Source organism: Drosophila nasuta, chromosome X (genome assembly GCF_023558535.2).
Source record: "Drosophila nasuta strain 15112-1781.00 chromosome X, ASM2355853v1, whole genome shotgun sequence".
In the NCBI taxonomy this organism is placed as follows: Eukaryota; Metazoa; Arthropoda; class Insecta; order Diptera; family Drosophilidae; genus Drosophila; species Drosophila nasuta.
In genome coordinates, this window is record NC_083459.1 from 8,601,993 (window position 1) to 8,615,935 (window position 13,943).

At 37.1% G+C, this 13,943-nt stretch overlaps 1 protein-coding gene across 5 annotated transcripts in view; it reads right to left on the reverse strand.

Moving 5' to 3' along the window:
* LOC132797131 (neuropilin and tolloid-like protein 2) overlaps positions 1–13,658 on the reverse strand; it is a 107,525-nt gene extending 93,867 nt beyond the window's left edge. For 2 of the 5 annotated variants that reach the window (XR_009633625.1, XM_060808653.1), the window contains exons 1-2: positions 13,194–13,258; positions 2,515–2,708 (exon numbers count right to left, since the gene is read on the reverse strand). The gene's annotated coding sequence lies outside the window, so the exon portion shown is untranslated. Of the gene's footprint in view, positions 1–2,514; positions 2,709–13,193 lie in introns of all 5 variants that reach the window. The other 3 variants (XR_009633626.1, XM_060808655.1, XM_060808654.1) reach the window with 3 other exon arrangements.
* Positions 13,659–13,943: the final 285 nt, after the last annotated feature.

A 13,943-nucleotide genomic window follows, 5' to 3' on the forward strand; every position in this document is an offset into this window, starting at 1 on the left:
ATGATGGGAGGCTGAGAAGTGGACTCATATGAATTGCTATCAATTTAGTGTGGGAGAGAGAGAAAAGTTTTTGAAGCCGAAAAGGACTTTCAATCAACCAACAAATGGCAAAGGCAAAACAAGACTATAAATTTGTCAACACTTTAGGCCAATAGCCGCCGCGAGCGCACTCGAACTTTTCGCTCTCACTGTGCGGGCGTGTGTATGTGTGTGTGTGTGTGAAAAAAGGAGTGCTACAGTTATAGGTTTTTTATAGGCGTCAACTTTTGGGCGCCATCATAGTGCGACATTTGTGAGTTAGTGCTCTTGACATTATAATGTCATGCTATTTGTTATTGTTCAAGTTGCAACACGCCAAAAGCGAGTAAATCGAGCAAGGTGCATGGTGTGCGGTGTGCGGTGTACGGAGGGAAGATCAGGGTAGAATGGGAAGTCACTCAGCGCGTATGATTTGTGCATTCGGTATCAATCTGTGGAAACTCGCTGCCGCAACAACTTCAAAAGACAGCAAGTATTATCGTATATCCGCTTGTGCTTTATTATACCACTATATAGTATACGCTCGGCAGCAGTTCCCTTTCCGCCAGCCAGGGCAGAGCCTGTCGATTTTTGCTTTTGTTACGCTTTCGCTGCGCTGCGCCGCGCCGCGTTGCGCTTCGCTTCGCTTGTTTGCGGCATTTTGCATTTTTGTGGGTCACAAACACAAATCAAAAGCAATGCGCTTGGGCTTGGGCTTGGGCTCACGCCTCTCTTCTCGCCTCTCGCTTCTCGTCTCTTGTCCCTCTCTCACTGACTTCTTGTATCATATTTCACTTGGGTATTCGCCGCCATATTCTCTCTTCATTCCCGCCAGCCTGTTTCCTACTTTCACCATTACCAAAACAGCCATTGCCATGCCACAGTCCCAGTCCCAGTCGCATCTCCATCTCCAGCCAAACGCCAGATTCGGATTCAGAACGTAAACGAGAGACGAACGCGAAACGAGCAGCAAACACAAGGCCCAACGTCGACGTGGTAATAAAATGCATAAAAATCAACAAAACTCCGAGTAACTTTAAATGCAAAATGGCTACGCGACGCGTTTGTCATCTTTTTATGCCACTTTTTTCCAATTACCCTATAGCTGCAACATCAGCCCAAGAGGCATGCAACACCGCCTTGAATTATTCATCATTGCTGTCCATTTACAGGGTATTCCACAGTCGCATGGCTTTGCTTTGCTTTGCTTTGCACATTGGTTGCAATTCTTGTTGGCAGCAAACTGAACAAATTGTGAGATTTTGTATTTGTGTTGCGTTGCATGTTGTGCTGCGTCATATGAACTACATAAGAAATGTGAATAGATGCGAATACTTTAGCATCAGTTTTTGCCAAGGAAATGCTTACAGCAAGTTTGACACACAATTTGACAGAGTGCGTATGCGTAATTGTTTCATTTGTCGAAAGCGTGACAGCAGAGATGGAGAAATAATTAATGAGCGACTGAGCGACTAGCAACAAAAATGGCTAACGAAGAGTGAAAAGCGAAAGGGACTTCTTCAGATTCTATGATATTAAATGAGTATTAAATTTTTATATAATTTTGAAAGAAGTAAATTTCAATTAAATTTATTTATTAACTACAATATTCTGCTAATGACAGCTGCACATTAATTGTTTCCATTTAAAGCAGATTATTTTTATACCCGTTACCCATACGGTAGAAGGGTATTATAACTTTGTGTTTGTAGGAAATGTATGTAACAAACAAAAAGAGTCTTCTCCGACCCTATAAAGGATATATACTAGAATGTAGTACTAAATCAAAACACCAAATATAGATTTTTGATTTTCAGTATTTCTTCGATATATTAATTTGGTACATTTAAAGAATAATACCGCACTGTTTTGCCTTTATTAAAATTGAAAGCAGGTATATTGAAGTCGAGCGCACTCTACTGAAGCTCTTTTACTTGTTTTTTTTTTTTTTTTTGCCAAAGCGCGCACTCGAATCGCCAAGTGTTCATCAACAATGAGTGGCCACTGTGGCAGAAACACACAGCTCGCATAGATTAGAATATTTGTGCAGACGCATAATGATTGTTATTATTGTGTGAGGCTGTAAAAGGTCTGAACTCTCGAGGGCACGGATATAAAAGGTAGCAAAATATTTGGTGAATTTTGAATTTTTGCTTTTTTGCGCTTTCAAAGCGATTAAAAGCAAAACGTTGCACTGCAACTTGTATCTGTTGTTTGAGTTTATTGTTGCAATTTAATTATAATGCGGCATATTTCAAATACGTGCGCATTGGGAGCGCGATATCACGCCTACAATCATCTCTCATGAGCTGACATTGTGTTTCCTTTGCACGACATTTGATAATTTCATTTATATATTTATTTCAGTTGCGGTTGAAAACGTTAAAACGGTTAAAAATGCACAAAAAAAAAATTCGCATTGTTGTGCGATGTAAATGTTGTTGTTTGTATGCAATTATAATTAATAATAATTGGTCATTGAATTATGACACTTACCTTAAATCAGGGCGCTTAACACGTTGACGTTAATCATGCGCCATGTTGGCCTGAAGTACGTTTGCGTTTTGTAATTATTTCACTAGTGTGATTATTATACCCGTTTTTTTGTTTTGTTTTGCACAGTTATTATTTGCCTGTTTATGATTACTTCAATTCAATTACAGTCGCTCTTCGTTTCGCTTTTTATGAAACTAAAAACACGCACAAACATTAACTTCATACACTTTAACAACAGCAGCCGCAGCAACAACGACGACTGGGAAAACCGCAAAGCATTTTCAATTACTCGCACTTGACACCTGCTTCATGCTGTATCCTAAAAGAGATTTGATAAATTTAAGATTTAATAAAGCTGGCAACAGCAGCAGCAGCAGTCGCGGTGGCTTCATCAAGTCAGTGTACTTAATCAAAATTAATTACTTTATGGCATTAAGCCTATTAATATGCGTTAATCAGCAAAGCTCATAAATACTCATATGTTTATTTAATTTTTATTTTACCAAGATTTATTATTTACTCAAGTTGCTGTCCACTTAATATGAAAGAGTTACTCACTCAAAGACAAATTAATATTTACATAATACTCGAATTTAATTTCGTGCTCAAGAAATTGCAATTATTCTAAGCTCAACAAAGAACTCAATAGCATCGACTTAATACTAATTCCCATTTAATTGGTTTCAATCGAAATTTTCAATTAATTAAATGTTAATACAAGAAATTTTACTTCCAAAATCTAGATCACATTTGAAGCTCGGAAACTATCTTCAAACGTTTATCTATTTAAATGAAACACTAATTTGATTATGAATTTATTGCCTCGGCAACAACTATGTACTACGAGTACGACTAGTTGTAGCTCTGAAAGTAGAAGCAATAAATAAATGAAACATGAGCAAGTGAAACTAATAAGCGCAAAAAAGGCGCACGAACTGAAACGAAATGCGAAATAAAATGGAAAATAACTCCCTGAAGGGCGAAACATTTTGAGCTCATTTTGCAGAATTGCGCGTTGAATTTTTAATTACACTCGAAAAATTCTAAATTGCAACTAAAGTTTAAATGAAGCGCATACACATACACACAAATATAGAGATACATCCTGCAGGTACACAGGATCGTGTGTGTGGCGCAATGATCTAGCAAGTCTGGCAGTTATTTTCATTATTAATTAATGCGACGCAGTGTTCAAGGCAGACAAGTTATAATACATACTACACTCATAGGACTATAAACACCTCTTTGCTCTCCCCTACACACACACACACACACACACAGACGCACACGCACAGTTGCTGCAAAAGTTTGCGCCCATTTGCAAGTGAAAGTTCAACTTAAGGAAAATACTTTGCGGAGCAATTGAAAAACGTTCGGCACAAAACTTTTCGCGCAGTTCATTTTTAGCCACATCTGCCAACGCAATTGGGAGTGAAGCAAACTGTGGACCAAGGGAGAATGAAGAGGAGTGAGGGGTTCGCTCAACACAAGTTGTGCAATTTTTGGCCCGATTTGTATACGTATTTTTCACATATTTTCAAAATATTCGTTTTGGGCAACCAAACAGCTGAATTCAATTAAAACTAACCAAAACCGGCAACTAGTTCCAAATCAGCGCCCCGACGAAAACTTTCAACACTTCACAATGGCGAAAATAGCAAGTGCACAGTGGCACCAAACGCATGGTAAATGTCAAACAACCACAAAAAAAAAAAAACATTTCAATTTTATGTGCTGTGCACACATTGTTGTTTCAATTTTTTGTGCATTTTATTTGGTATTTTTGTTTGGAAATAGTCAACGGAAATTTAAAGGCAACTAAACTAAGATTATTGTATACAAAATTTCTGTTGAGGAATGTATTATAATGGAAACATTGTGACTGCATTCTAAGTAAAGTTATACTTTATATATACAAATATTTGTGGTTGTAGTGTATAACTATTTTTCTATAATTTTAATGTAAGTTAGGATATTAAAAATGATGAATACTTTTTTTTTTAGCAAATTGTACATTTTCTTTGTAAAGAGACTTTTCAATGATTTAAATTTACCTTCAAATATATAAATCATTTTTACCATACTTCCGTCCCCGCAAATCGAAAATAAATTGAATAACAGGCGTTACTATGAAACTAGAATTACGAGTTTTTGTACATACAAGAACAACTACAGTAATTACGATAAGATAAAAAATTGTAAATGTCATTTAAGAAATACTTTGGTATTGGAAAAACGCTTTGACAATTTGTTATTTTTTGTTTTGTATGGTATATTTTTAATGATGTACTATATAAATATACCAAATATTACATTTTGGTATTTTTGTATTTTTGGAGTATAATAATTTGGTATATTTTTTAGAATACTATTGCACTCTTTTGCCTTTATTCAAAATAGGTAGGGTACCTAACAGTCGAGCACATTCGAATCTGGCTTTCTTGTTTCTAATAATTTATCTTCTTTCTATGTAAAAAGATTTTTCAATGATTTAAAATCTTTAAAATTGGAATCTTCAAATTTAATATTTTTTTGTTACCAATAATTTTACACTTTTTTGCAATCTATAATAAGTAGTCTTTGACTTTTTCTTTCGAATTCATAATTAGATGTTATTGAACATTTTACTTTCTTATAATTATTTAAAGTCTTGCAACCAGGAAAATAGTTCTCGCATCACTGTGCGCCCTGCGACAAGTGCGTGTGCATGTGCGCCTTCATTAAATAGGCACTCCGTCTAACCTTGACAATACATGAGTATGTGCTTGTGTGTGTGTGTGTGTGCGTTGGTAATGAATAAGAACAAGACACGCTAGTTTACACGAATATCTGGCAAAGGCATTTGACGCTCCTAATACAGAAGATTGTCAAACGCTGTCCACATTCAAATTGCAAGAGTGGTTTTTTTCTATTTCTTTTTCTTTGCATTCTAGTGGCCGTTAAGGGTAGACCACAATGCCTGGTACGAATTGAAAGGGAGAAAGGGCACAAAAAAGAAAGAGAAAAGTGAAAGTGAAACACGTTTTTGTTGCACCTTGAAGGGACAAGCGAGAGACGCGATGCCAAGAAACAAAAATGAAACGCAAAACTAAGCAGGAAAAGTGTAATAAATAAAAATCATATAAAGCAGTGTGCCAACGACAACAACAAGGTGTGTGTGTGTGTGTGTGTGTGTGTGTGTGTGTGTGTGTGTGGGACAAGTTGTTGGTGTTGCAGCGACCAACGCCAAACATACGAGTACATAAATTCTTTGGCAATTTATTATTAGAAAAAAAGCAGACGCCGAGGCCGCCACAGCGTGAGAGGGAAACAGAGAAAGAGAGCGAGAGCGAGAGAGAGACAAAGATTGAGGATGCTGGGCCCAAGGGGTGTCTGTTTTTTGCAGTTGTCGCCAAAGGGGACAAAGGGGTCAAGGAAGGGGGGGCTAAGACAAGGGACAGGGGTTAGCGAAGCGTACGCTATGCGAATATGTGAAATATTTGCCATGTTATTATTATTATTATTATTATTATTTTAGAGGCAACAATGCGATAGTATTATTCGTATGTATTGAGCACTGGAACACACACACTGCACACACACACATACTCACACACACACATAGGCATTGCAGACACGCGCGGCATATGCTGAAAGTTTGAGCGTCGCGGCGTCTCTCATGGCGACGTTGCCGTTGCCTAGTCAATATTTCATTTGGCACTTGAACCAAATACTTTTAGTTTGCTGCCGACGCAGACGAAGGTTGACGTCGACGGCGACGTCGACGCTGATGTCGGCGACAACGGCCACTTTAATTTTACCTAGATACACACAAATATTTATATGTTGTACACATCTATTCAATCTGTTCTCGCTTACGTATTGGAATTGAATGTGTGTGTGTGTTTATATTTGGCTAATTTATCTCGTAAATTGCCTGCAGTCAATAGGTTTTGGTCTTGCGACAGCCTGACGTATGCGTAATATTTAGTAATGCATCTCACAATTGTGCTCGGAGGCTGTCGTCATACAGAGACGTTTCCCATTTTGCTCAGCGGAAACATTTGCTTGTCATCAAAGGAAAATTAACGTAGTCTTCGGGTGAAATATTTCGTATGCAAGTAATGATAATCATACGCTGCGTATACGCAATATACAACTGCAAATTTAAACAGTTGTAACATTTAATGCATGCGCTAAATAGAACAATAAAAACAAATCAAAATGTTGCTCTCAATTAAATATTAGTAATTGCTTCATTTTGTATTTACTAATTTTATTTGATTTGCATGCTTTATTATCAGCATAAAGCCAATGAAATGGCTGCGAAACAAAGTTAGAAATCAAATGCGAAATTTGATAAAACCAAAAAGCTCTTCGCTCATATTTAGTGTATTAAATCAATGAAATTGACTGCATTGCACTGATGAAATATTTAACGATTGGAGAAACGAAATGTTTTATGCAAATAAACGAAATTAATTTTAATGAAAGCCAACCGTCAAGACTATATGACTTTTGATTGATTAAATCCCCGAAAAAAACGTGCCTAGAAATCCTTAGTGTATAACAACAAACCGATGCAACACACGTGCTCACGGAAGCACACCTCAGAGAGAGAGAGAGAGAGACAACTTCGAGGTTCGCAAAGAATTTTCATTAAGCACACATATTCGCATTTCCAGTTCCAAGTTCATTGTTTTACCCTTTTTTTTTCTATATATTGTTGTTTGCTTCTTTAGATTTTTGCTGGGGGTATGCAAAGAGTAGTAGAAGAAAAGTACAAACAAAAGACATAGTTGAAAGCTGACATATTTCCCAGAACTGATTTCAAAGGTTGCTACGAAACCATATTTCCTGGCATCCATTCTTCGCTCTCGTTCTCGTCCTCGTTCTGAGTAGAGATTGAACTTTCAAACGTGTTGACGAGTGTGTGCAACATACAACATGCCACTACAATTTCGAGTAGCAGCAAAAGAAAAAAAAACACATTTGCGGTCCTTTCAATTTCCCAAATTGATTACCTTTAATTGGTACGCCGGAGAAATGGGCGAGCAGAGGACTTAAAATGATGGCCAAAGAATGAACGCAATTTAACAGCATTCCTCAATAGTTTCGATTTTCAATTATCAGAAATTAGAGAGACTTTTCCCCAGCTGGAATTTTATATTTTCTTCTACGAATTGAGAAGCCTTACATTCTTTTTGTAAAACCTCAAAATGCTTTAATGCGAGTACAACTAATCAAACATCGAGTGCAGGAAAATGCAGGAAATAACTACATAGCAACACGAATCTATTCAGATTCTTCTTTTCACACACACATTTCAGCAGAAAAAGGAATTATACACAGACACAAGCTATAAATACAACCAAAAACGTAGGTGTTCTACGCCTGCTCCTCAAGTTGTTTACTCTATCACGTTTCACTTAAATTTCAAGAAGATTACGACTACTCTAGTACTCAGTGTTAATTGATTCCATAAGCCAATTGAATATTCTGATTTTACTATGGCAAAACATGGATAATTATCCCACAAAAGATTTGCCCAAATGCCACAATGCGTAGACCGAAAATAAAAGCTTACTGAGTTTGCCGTTTGCCGTTGCCGTTGCCGTTTTTCCAGCAGCAGAGCATCCTAATTGCAATTGGAATGGCAACAGAATGGACTGCAATTAAATAGTCGTATTTATCTGGTTTAAGCACCATTCTTGTGTGTCTGTGTGTGTGTTTTTCTGGCAGTCATGCAACAGGTTTTTCCTGGCTACCCCAAAATGCAAAACTAATTGCGGCTTCATGAGACTTTCTTTCGGTCTGAAGTGGCACAATAAAAATAAAATAAAAAACAAGAAAACAAAAAGGATTTCAATAAATGTCATAAATTTGCCAGACGACTTAACAAATTGCACGCTGAGTGGAGCAAGAGAATGATAATCGAAAGCGAGAGAGAGAGAGAGAGAGACCAGAGCATTGTGATGAGAATGAGAATTTTGAGGAGAATGGAAAGTAAGAATGGCAATGCCTAAAGAGTTTGCTACTTCTGTCCTACAAAGGCAGCCGCCTCTCCTCCTTCCCCGAATCTTCCACTTCCCTTCTCTTCAGATTGTGTTTTGAGGGTTTGGTGATTATCGTTCGTATTGCTGGCGGCTTTCATTACTTGGAGAGTGGAAAAGCAACCAAAATAAAAAAAAAAACAAAAAAAAAATGGAAATACAGAAACAGCCGCCACTTCAACTGACCAGAAAGTAAAAAGTGCGCCGGTAGAAAAGAAAAACGAAAAACAAAACTGAAACTGAAAAACAAGGCAAAAAGACAAAAAACCGAAAGAAAAAAAAATGGCAAAAATAGCGAGCAAAGTACAACAAAAAATATGTATATGAACGATTTTTTTTTTTTTTGCTTCGGCTGCTGCTGCTTCTGTGCATGAAAATGGAAAACCAAAATTTAATTTCCATAAGCAAAAAGGAAAAATCAACGCATCAAGAGACGAGAACAGTGAACTGAGCTATATATTTGATGGGACAGAGGGACGATGGGGAACAAACGAGATTCGGCTGAGAAAATTCAAAAGCTTTCACTTTTTAGCCAACAAGCATCGCTATCGCTCTCTCTCTCACTCTCTCTTTCGCTCTCTTTCCTTTTAGGTTCTTTTCATATTATTTTTCTTTTGCATAATAATGAAATTAAATTGCTGCCTTATACACACAATCATACATGCAAGCATCCATCTATATATATATAGAGCATTCTATGGCATAGTATATATATATTGTATGTGTGTGTGTGTGTGTGTGTGTACCTAGTGGATACGATACGATCTGTGTGTGAGAGTATTTTTATCTTTGCCACTTTGCAGTGGTTTTCAGTTCTGTGTGGCAACTGAGAAATTGGGGCACAACAAACCAAAGATGCGCTCTACAACTGCAGCACAACTGAACACAGATTGTAATTTCCAGACACGCACACACACACACACACACACACACACACACTCACAGTCGAATGCTTGAGACACGCCTTGGAGGGTCTATCACCTTAAGTGCTTACATTGCAAGTATTGAAAGTGCACACACACACTTATGGAACCCTTAACCCTGCAGAGCAAAGAATTTGCTACTAATTAGCAAGCTTTAATGACTGCAAACCGCAGCTCAGCATTAATTGCTCATCGATTACGTCATGAAATTTGTAATTTCAATAAAATTTGAACTGCCAAAATATCGATGGTATTTAGTGAAACTTACCATTGATATATAGTTAAACTATCAATTAAGACTACTTAAAGATGTGTGTAAATAAATAAATAAATACTACTGAAACAATTGTATTACGTTACCAACTTCTCACTTCTTGATAAAACTATCGATAGTATTTAGTACTTACTATCGATGTAAATTTTACAATTTGCTTTAAAAAACTATTTCTAATGTCGTGTATTATCAAATACTCATATTAATACTCTAATGTTAACATCTTCTTACTTTACGATGAAAATATCGATAGTATTTAAGTGATTATTTTATTATCAATGTAGATTTTAGATTTTATTGCATTTTAAAACATCAATAACAGTTTGCTCTAATTGAAATATTTTGAATGAAGTGCCTTAATAAATACTTATTTTATTCCTCATCTTTTAACAACTTTTCACTTCACGATTAAGCTATCAATAGTATTTAAGTTAACTAACTATCGGTGTAGATTCTATTTATGCATTCCTCAAACATCAATTACAATATGCTCTAAATAATTATTTTGATTGACGTGTTAAATACTCATTTAATATATGTATATAGTATTAATTATCCCCCTTTCTCATTTGCCTCACTTCCTGATGAAGCAATCGATAGTATTTTATTAAACTTACTATCGATATATAATTAAACTAAATATTGCAAAATATAAATCAAAAAATCAGCTAATCAATTGCTGTTTTAGATGTAAATACTCCTTTAATATATATTTATAAATACTGCTAATAACTTCTCTAACATAAATCCTGAAATACAACAAACGAAACTGTCTTTGACTCTTTCGTTTACTCATTCACTGATTAACTTGTTTCAAGTTCAAGTCCGACGCACATCAACCAAATGAATTTCGGTGGCACATTGTGGTCCACAAAATAAAAGAAGAAAAAAAGAAGAAAAACTACTTACACACTAACTAACATGGCTGCTGTTTGTCATTCTTGGTCTTCGCTCTTCCTATTTTCCGGCAAATGTAGGTCAAGAATTTACATACGTAAATAGCCACAAATGTTTCAGGCGCTGACCAATTTTCGGGCCAAGTTGTTTTGCGTTGGGCTTTAACCAAATGAAATTACCAACGTAATCTGCCAACAGTTCCCTCAAGCGTGAAAAATTCCGTTGGTCAGACCGAGTCTCGGGCTCTCTTAAAGCGAGTACAAACAGACAAATGAATGTACGTACGTATGTATGTATATATAGCGTATACTATATAAATGGAGACCACAAATTGGTCTGCGTACAATTTATGGAATAAAAGCTACGACCTACTGATTACACACAGTTACACTGAGTATATAGTGAATGAGTGTGTGTGTGTGTGTGTGTGTGCCTGCTGTTTAAATACGTCCGCCAGTTTTTATGTGTAATCCTGCCTGTAAAGCTGCAAACTGTTTAATTACGCTGCTTCATATAACTGCATTGGTGATTGTTTTTTGTTTCATGTCCTAAACAATTCTAATCTATAAATTAGTTTGACAGCCAAACACAAAAAAAGCGAATCAAAAGGCAACCAAACATTTGGTTGTGTAATTTAATTAATTTTAATAATTTCAATAAGAGTTCATTTAAACTTAATTACAGTTTAAAAAGAAATAAATAGTGTAAAAATTACAATTAAAAAATCCTAAACTTTAAGTAGAAGTTCTGCCTAAAACTGCAATAGCTTAAAAGTTATTCTATTCTCTAAATTATTGAAAAACTTGAATTAATTTAAAATCTATTCTAATCTCTAAATCATTGAAAAACTTTAATTAAAGGAAATACATTTTTAAAATCATCAAATTAAGTCAAATAAAATGATATAAAAATAAAATACAAATGAAAGCCTAAGTTGTGACATAATACGCTATTAAAAAAGTTTTAGTTTGAGTCAAAAAAATCATTTCATCATAAGAAATACAGTAAAGTTGTGCTTCAACACTCAATTAAAGTAGTTTTAATTCCAGTCTCTAAATGATTGATGAACTTTATTTGCTTTTGGTAAAAGAGAAGCATAAACCTGAGCATAACATGATAATGCTAATTGAATTTATTGTAGTTGCGCATACCCTTTGCAAGCCCTTTGGGCATGCAGGGTACAGAAGAGTGAAATAGCATTAAAAAAACTAGAGAAGAACACGCTGAGCACGAAGAAGAAGCAGCTGCAGAAGATGAAGACGAAGACGAAGCACAGTGCGTGTCAGCCTTGAGCTACATTTAGCAGACAGACAGACAACAACACACCAACACACACACACACACACACACACACACACACACACACACACACACACACACAGGCACACTCACACAACATTTTGTACACGTTCATAATGCAAACTTTGGGCAGAAAGAGAAATGCGGCAGAAAACAAAGGCGAGCGTCTGGGAGAGTGAGAGAGGGAGAGAGAGAGAGCGAACCAAAGAGACAGAAGAGTGGGCGAAGAGCGCGGAAAAGAACGGGCTCACACACACACACACATACACATAAACGGGCATACAGGGAGACACACACATACAGAGAAACCTTCGTCAAAGTTGCCGCTATCAATTTGTTGTTATTGTTTTCTTACATTTCTTTCCGTTGGCTGATTTGCTTTGCCAAAACCAGCAGCAACAACAATACACAAATATTAATAATAATAATAATCATCATAATATATATATGTATGCACACACACACACACACACACACACACACACAAACACACATGTAATAATTTCTCGGTGAGCTCAGCTGCGTCAGTTGCTGCTGCGCTGCTTTGCTTTGCTTTGCGTAGCAGCAGCAAAAAAGGGAAGTCAACAGGAAAGGAGCAAAGCAAGCAGCTAGAGCAAGACGGAAGACACATGCATGGCACGGTGGGTGGCTCGAGAGAGGGGGTGGAGGCCCCTGTGCGACAGAAGTTGATGGCATCTGTTTAATTTTTGCTGTTGTTGTTTTTATTAATGAATTTTGATGCTCAGTGGGCGACAAGCGCCTTTTGCTCTCCTTCTCCTCCTCCACCATCTCGTTGTTCTCTTCTACTTCTACTCATTACTGTTGTTGTTATTCTTCGCTGCGTGTGCTTTTTTTTTTGCCTTTTCGTTTTACTTTTTGGGCTATAGCTAAAAATATGTCTGCCAATTCGCTAAGTGGCTCAACTAATACTTATACATGTGTATGTGTGTGTGTATGTACAGTGGAATCTGTTTATGATAGATGAGCATTAGATGGCGACACTGCTGCTGTTGTGCTTAGCGAATGTTCACTGTAAGCGATTTGGTTTTGCATTTGCTTTGTTTTCGTTGCCTAATTGCGAAATGTAATTGCCTTGCAGTTGTTGTTGTTGTTGCAACTGCAATTGTTGCTGTTGCTGTTGTTGTTGTTGTTGGTGTTGTTATTGTTGCTGCTGTTGACGTGGAACAACGTGATTTGCATTTTTGGCGCGCACTCAGAAGCCGGCAATTGCCAATGGCTAACGCAGTTACTCACACACTTGCACTTTCGTTTGCTTTACAGTTGTCACATTAAAAAAAAAAAACTATTCACAAAAAAAAAAACCAACAAACATCGAAAAGAAAACGAAATGGAATAACGAAAAACGGGATTTGCTAAAACCTTGTGTGTTGTTTCTCTTTGCTTTGTTGTTGCTTTGCTTTGATTTGCAATTGAATTTTGTTAGAGCTGCTGCAGCACTTTTGTTTTGATTTCTCGCGCACAAACACAAACACAAACACACACCCAAATACACGCGAAACACGGCGAATTCGAATCGTAACGTTACGAAAACGTATTTACGAAATTACGATAGCGCGTTACGTTTTATTTTTTTGTTTGCGTAGACGCGCATTTGGCGCGTTTCGTGTCCGTGCACGTGGCAATCTCGACGCTGACTAAATGAGGCTGTGTGCCCCACAACGGAGTGAATTGTCCCGCTTATGGCGTCCGCATCGCTTGCCTGCGTTGACACAATGACTCAGAGCCAAAACAGTTATTGCCCAGAGCCACGACGCCACACGAACCGACACGACACGACGCCGATGACACGAAGTCCCACAGACACGACTGCAGCATCACACGAAGCACAACGAGTCGAAATGGCAAAGCGAATGCAGCGACAACATTTGAGTGATTTGCTTCCTGCTTGTATTTTCAGCTCACTCAATCACCAGAATTTCCCCATATTCGAGAGAGCAAGCAAGAGAGAGAGAGCGTAGTGCAGGAATAGAATGCACTGAGAGC